This window comes from Acomys minous (assembly GCF_964271855.1).
Source record: "Acomys minous genome assembly, chromosome: 3".
Lineage (NCBI taxonomy): Eukaryota > Metazoa > Chordata > Mammalia > Rodentia > Muridae > Acomys > Acomys minous.
The window spans coordinates 102,325,278-102,332,972 of record NC_140485.1 but is presented as its reverse complement, the minus strand read 5'-3'; positions in this window follow the sequence as shown (position 1 = coordinate 102,332,972).

The window sequence follows — 7,695 nt, the reverse complement described above, 5'->3', positions numbered from 1 at the left end:
TATTCCTCCCTCCCTCCCACTTCCCCCCTTCTCCTCTCCCCTATGTCTGTGATTGAGGGGGATCTCCTTCCCCTATATATGCTCTTAGAATATCGAGTTTCTTCTTGGTAACTTGCTATCCTTCCTCTGAGTGCCGCCAGGCCTCCCCATCCAGGGGACGTGGTCAGAAAAGGGGCACCAGAGTTCGTGTGAGAGTCAGATCTCACTCTCCACTCAACGGTGGAGAATGTCATGTTCGTCAGCTAGGTCTTGGTAGGGGTTCGAAGTTTACTGCCTATTTCTCCTTGGCTGGTGCCTTAGTTTGAGGAGGACCCCAGGACCCAGATCTGCCTGTCATAAAGTTCTTGTAGGTTTCCAGGACCCTGTGGGTCCTACTATTTCCCCATTCTCCATACTACTCTCCCCTAAAGTCTCAATAGGATGTCCTCTCCTCTGACCCACTTTCCTGGTAAGTAAAGTTTTTCATGGGACGTATCCCTTGGACTAGTGTCTTGATATCAGTGAGTATATACTGTTTGTCTCTTTTTGCTTCTGGGTGAACTCACTCATTATGATAATTTCTAGATCAATCCATTTGTCCACAAATTTCGGGAATTCCTTGTTTATTATCCTAAGCATTCTTTGACAACAAGACAAATTAACTCCTCGCAACACCCAGTCTGCCTCAAAGATGATCAATATCAAAGAACTTTCTTATGGAGTTGGCTTCAAATGCGGCGAACCAAACTCTGGGCAAAATGCCATTATTTCTGCCACAGACAGAATTCTGCTTTTAAAAGGACAAGCCTAGATGGAGGCAGAGTTGATGGCCAACTCTGTCAAGACAGGGTAAGCAAGTCCTCAATAGTTCCTGCCTCACAAGTATGTCTGTATATTGGGCTAGAAGGCTGAAGATGATGCTCCAGTCTTATAGAGAGTTTTGGGTAACTGTTCAGGCATTAAACTGTCTCTGTCATTTTTTCATTTTGGAAGCTGCTAACCTGCACGTTTGGTTCACTCAGGTATTTAAGTTTTATTCGTTCTCAAATCTTTAATGGGGGTTGAAGACCAGATAGTTTAGTCTTATAATTAAGCTTAGGTGGTTAGGGGTTAAGATGTTTTTTAGATCAAGATAGATGTTTTAAGTTAATAAAAATGAGATATGATAGATATTGATCTTCATTCAGAAATTTAAACCCAAAAAGATAGGAAAGATGTTTACTTCAAGTTTGCCAAATACAAATATCCAAATCAGTATGAACGTAACATTTATATAATTCCTGCTGTATGTAGTTTATTTTATTCATGTGCAATAATATAAAAGTACATGTTAAAAAAGAAAATAAAAGAAGAATGCCAGGGATGGAAGGCTCTCCAACACAAATGGCTTCTACAGTTTGTTTGGCAGATGGCCAGTGGACTAGGGAGGACACTAGGAGGTCAGTTGGGAAATCATACAAAAACTTCAAAGGAACTTTGTTTATGGAAGGACTACAAAAGTTCATGCGTACTCAGGTTTCAGAATTGCTAAGCAAACAGTATCATGTATTTGAAATCGAGAGTTATAATGAGCTTTGATGACCTCCTTGGGTGAAAAGCCTGTTTTGGGCATGGAAGGCTGGCTCTGTTCCTCAAGGTTTTATCCTCAGTATCCCATGTCCTTGTCCGGCCGTCCACGTAGCCGCGCTCTTATATTACAAAACCAGCTTGTAGCAATAGAGGGACCAGAGGTTTTATAACCTCACTGAGTAAATGCATTCATTTTCAAATGCTCTAAGTATCCTTTCTTATCAACCCTCTTCGAAATCCGGTTTGTTTGCTTATTGGTCGATATAACCCGCCTTTTGTTTCCTAGAATAATAAGCTTTTGTCCCAGTTCTGTCCCACCGTCTTCTCTCATCTCTTAGTCCATTCTTCAGTTCTTCTGTTTCCCACAGGAGCTGCTCCTAGGTGATGGTGATTTTCAGGGTCCCACAAAACGCAGACTCTGACCCCAGGAGGCATGCTTGATCCGCTCACCTGCACACAGCTTTTCTGGTAAAGGAACAGGACATGATCTCAGGGGAACTTAAGTTTGTAAACATCAAGGCTGTCTCTGTGTGCTCAAAGTTGCAAACTAAAGAAACATTTGCAAAATAGTCCATTTTGTGAAGCCAGCATAGTGCAAAATGTTGAAATCGCTGTAGTAGACAACAGCCCAGTTAAGCATTTCCAACTGTGTAACACAATTGACAATGACTTGAATGTTTTCAGGGTCCTATGAGATACTTGTATCACATGCACACACACACACACACACACACACACACACACACACACACACACAAATGCACACGGAAGGAAACAAAAACTTCACATACACACATGGAATAAAATACAAACAATTGTTGATATAATAATTATAAAAGTATGAACAAAACCACTTTATCACTCAAATTACTTTCATTAAAGTTTAAAGTTATGTAAAGATAAGAAAATTTAGCCCACTGAGGCTGGTGATGTGTGTCTTTAATACCATCATTTAAGAGGCAGAGGCAGAGGCAGATAGATCAGGCTAGCTTGATGGATATGAAAATTTCCTAGCTGGCTAAGGCTACATAGTGAGACACTGTCTGAAAACAACAACAACAACAACAACAACAACAACAACAACAACAACAACAACCAAACAACCAAAAAACAAAAACCATCAACAAGAAATGATTTATCAAATCAAATAAATGTATAGCTATAAATGATTCTGATTCATTGTATATGATTTCTTTAAATTAGTAAGAAAATAACCCAATACAACAAAGGACTAAAATAATAACTAGTAAGATCATAAATAAGTAAAAATGCAAAAGAAAGCTTAATAGAGTATTAAGATACACACTAAATTTTCTAATTTGGCCATAATCGTGGAGATACAACTTAAAATATTTCTCAGAAATTAGATCATTATGTCTATCCATGTTTTAATCTATGCTATCCAGTTTGATGGACTTGCTTAGAATGGTCTTTTACAGGAATATTAAACCACAGTATATGATGATTCTGTAACCTTTATGGGTATTTTATTCAATTTTGGATATTTCATTTGTCAAGAATATTAGTAACAAGTTTCTCCACCAATGTAGTAATCTCCTAGTTTTGGCACCTTGAGTGTGATACAGGGATAGTGAACCAAACCCAGCCTCATGCATATGAGGCATGTGCAGTCCCACTGAGCTTTCTAGGTCCCAACATGCAATTCTTTTGACTCACAGCATTCAGAATAAAACAGTCATAGAAACAAATAGTTAAAGCCCTAGCACTGCATGGTGTACTATGTCACCGAGTGCTGCTGTCCAGGAAGGTGCATGTGTCAGATGCACTGTCAGCCTAGGATGGTTGAGGGTTGCTGTCGGTTACTGGCACCCAGTACACTCATATATCAAGGAACATATGCACTAGCTTTCATTTCTTCCCATTCTTCTCTTTACCCTCCTGCCATTCCATATTGATTATAATTTAAAAAAAATAAAGCTGTAATCCATGCAGAAGGACCTTTCCTCATCTCCTGAGGAAAGTGTAATAGCGCTGGGCAGCGACTCAGTGGGTAATGACACTTTCTGCAGAAGTATAAGGGTTTACATTTGGGATAATCAGCATTATGGAAAAAAAATCAGGTGTGGCTGGACTTGTCATCCCAGTAAATAAACAAACAGACAAACAAACAAATTAACAGACACAGTGAGCTCCAGGTTAAATGGGAGATCCTGTCTTGAGTCTGAAGATAGTGAAGCAGAACACCTGACATCCTTCTCAGATTTAGGAGGGTAATATCATACTCTATGGGGGGAAATAAGAGTAGAATTGAGAGCTCATATAGACCCCTCAACCCACGACAGGGCTGAGTACTAATAAGTCCACATCAAATGGAAAGTATCACAGTGATCAGTGCACATGTTACTGTGTTACTTAGCAACCTCGCACAGATGTTGGGTATTCTGTGGAGTTCTTCTACTTTCCCTCCATCTCACTCACCTGCTGGGACTATGGCTTGCTGATGCTTCCTGGTCTTTCTAGCAGAGTATACTCCATATAGTATATAAGTAGGCGGAGAACAGATCAAAACTTTAAATCCAAATTCTGGCTTCTATAGGACGCATTTTGTTTCTGAACTCTCATGAAGTCAGAAGAATTGTGTGTTGGGAACTAGGGTTGTGGTTCAGTGGCACAGCACTTGCTATGCATGCAAGAAGTCTGAGGTTTGATTTGAATCACAAGATACAATCAAGTAAAATAAAATAAAATAAATTGCACATCATCTATGGTTGGGAACATTGTGCAAAAAAGTAAAATATGTAACTTCAAATCATAGGTAAATTAGTTTATAAAAGCACTGAATATTTACTGTAGGTGTAAAGAAATAAATTAATATCTGTATTAATTAATCTAATTTCCCTGATAAATTAAATATTTAAAACTAAAAAAAAAAACATAAAGCACTTGTAAAGATCAGTGGAGCAAACACCTAATGTCTAATGTTGTAATAGCCTTTCCTAAGAAGACTAACCCAAGTTGGATGCATAAGTTAAAATGTTGATAGGGCTTGTGCTTTGATGGCTTTTCAGTATCTTTTCAAGTTTTCCTCAGGCTGGAGAGATGGTTCAGCAGTTAAAAGCATGTGCTGCTTTTCTAGAGGATAGGAGTTCAGTTCTGAGAAGTCACATAGGGCAGTTAGTTCACAACCACCTGTGACACCAGATCCAGGGGAATAAAACCATCTTCTGGCCTCTGTGAGCACCTGCACACATGCATGTACTACGCACATTCACACAAATAAAAGAGGAAACAAAACTTTAAAAAATATATTCATTGATTTATATTTCTTATATATAGTATTGGATTTCATAAAGAGTTTTTTCAACTATATCATATCCTTTGACCATATTCACAAAGCCCCTTTATATGACTCCTCCTGTTAAAAGGTTACGAAACACATGAGGAAAGTGTTCAAATTCCTTAGCCATCAGGGAAATGCAATGAAAACCATGTTGAGAGCCCATCTCATCCTGGTCGGAATGGACATGACAAAGAAAATAACAAAAACTGCTGGCAAGGCAGTGGGAAAGATCCTGTCTCCATCAGTGATAGAAATGTAAATCATGCAGCCAATATGGAAATAAAACAACTTAAAAAATGACTATTTGAACTATGTGTAATCTAAGGAATATACCCTAAGAACTCTAAGTCAATATACCACAGTTATTCATTGCTGCAATGCTCACAAGTAACAGTCAAGTGACAGAATCAGTTTATATCCATTTAATTTGTATTTCTATGATTACTGCCAGATAATTTAATATATACTTGAATAGTCATTGAGATTTAGTTTTTATGTTTATGTTTCATAACTTGTGCCTCTTATTCTATGAAATTGTTTTTTTAAATTAATTAAAACAGTATTCATATACAGGGCCAGTGAGATGTACATAATGGTTCTTAAGGTAAAGGCCTGGTCACAAGAGTCTGATCCTGGAATCTATGTAAAGTTGAAAGGAAAGAACCAATTCCACAAAGTTGTTTTCTTACCTCTATATCACACAGTGTTGTGTACACCTAAACACACACACACACCACACCACACACACACACACACACACACACACACACACACCACAAAATTTAAATTTTTGATTAGGTATCTTCCTGTTGACCCTGAATTTTTACGTGTGACATCAATTGCACTGCCCTAAAACTCTACATCTTTATAAGGTTTCAAATGTTAGTAAAATCCTCATGAATGGAAGAAGAAAACTGTTTGTATTTTCTACCCATTATCATATTATGGGTTGTTTATAATGTGTTCCAATCGCATTCTTTGTCTCTTTCTCCATCTGTTTCCCTCAATGAATGGAAGAGCCAAGTTCCTAAAGTGCCCTCTAAAACATTCAGGTCAGAGCCAATCCATGTTACAAAATCAGAAATTCTTGGCTTGGTTGTTGTGTCCACAAGTAGTTTACTCCCCTTGGTTTCTACATTTTAACTGCCCTGTTCTTACAACATGAACTATTTTACAAAGATTACCTTCGCTTGCAAGCTTGCAACATAGGGACAGGCTCAGTGTTTACCCTTACATTACCTCCTGTACTCTGACCATGAAATAGTTACGAATTAAGCAAATTATATAATCTGTGGGAATCTGAGCATCATTCTTGAAGAGTGGTTTACGTAAGTAACAGGAGATGAAAATGGTTAACAGAGAGAGGACACACATACACACACACACACACACACACACACACACCCCACTTATTGTAGAAAACAAAATACTGATGATCTGTACGTTTGAAAAAGGAGCAAACAGAACTGGAAAGGCAATACTAAGGGAAGGTGAGAAATCTTGAGCCTTGGAAAATGAGTTCATATATTCAGTTCACAAATTCCTGGGATCTTACACTGCTGCAAAGCACTCTTGCAGCAAATCAAACAAACTAGATAAAACAAAGGCAGAATGATGCCAAAAATGTGTAAGCAAAGCCTTAAAGAGGGTCCAGTGAGGTGCCTTAGTGGGTAAAGGCACTCACTACCAAGGCTGACAAACAAGTTCAATCCTTGGCCTTCACATACTCAAGAAAAGGACTGACTCTCAGAAGTTGTCCTCTGGAGCAGCCCTTGCAGGGGCCTCTCCTTCTTCTCCATCTCCATTCCATGGGGATCCCACTAAACCTGCTATAGAGTCAGCTTTTCTCCCTCTTCCCATACTTTTGTGTTAGCCACCAATCCCTAAAGACAGTCCTTTCCTGAAACCTTGTGGCCCGCGAAGCAAGTACAGAATCTTCACCCCCCTTCCTGTCCTACATTGCAATTTCCCCAGTCTCACACCCCGCCCCCCTGCCCTGAGGCAAACTACTTGCAGGGACCTGTCCTCTCTCTTTTTCTCCATTCCATATGGACTCAGCTGAACCTGCTTACAGATCCAGCCTTCCCTCTTCCTGTGGACCCTCTCAGGACCCCAGCCCCAGCCCATTCCTGTTCCTTTGTGTTAACTGCTGATGCCAAGAAACACTCTCTACCTGGGAGCCTAATATCCACATCAGCCTGGGAAGCAGCAGGTAGGCCATCTTCACTGTCCTCTCTGTCCTCTGTTGTATGGTCCCGTTAAGACTTGTATCAGGCTGTGAGCAGGAGCCTGTCTTCCCATTCTGTCTCCTTTCCCTTGGGATTCCAACAAACTCTGCAGCAGACCAAGCTTCCCTCCTTCCTATAGACCCTCTCAGGCTCCACTCAAAGGCATCCCCCAATACTTAAAAACACTTTACTCTACCCTAGACTCCTAGTGGCAACATCAGGCAAGAACTCGAGTGGCTGAATCACACTATTTCTCTTGTCCTCTATTACAATTACTGGTTTCTCACCCTCAGCCCAGTAACAGCCTGCTTACAGGTGCCCCTTAATTCCACTGCAGCCCAATTCACTGGAGACATCAACCATTGGTTCCAACACAGGGTCCCTCCCAGCACTCAAGGAGGCAGAGGCAGGCAGATCTCTGTGAGTTTGAGGTGAGCCTGGTCCATAAAGAGTCTAGGACAGCCAAGGCCAGGCATAGAAACCCTGTTTCGAAAACCCAAACCAAACCAAACTACCACCACCAATAACAACACCTATAAAACACAGGGTCCCCCTGGATTGTATTATCCCTGTCTCTCCAGCTAACTCTGCCTTACTGTAACCTCATTTCAGGATTCT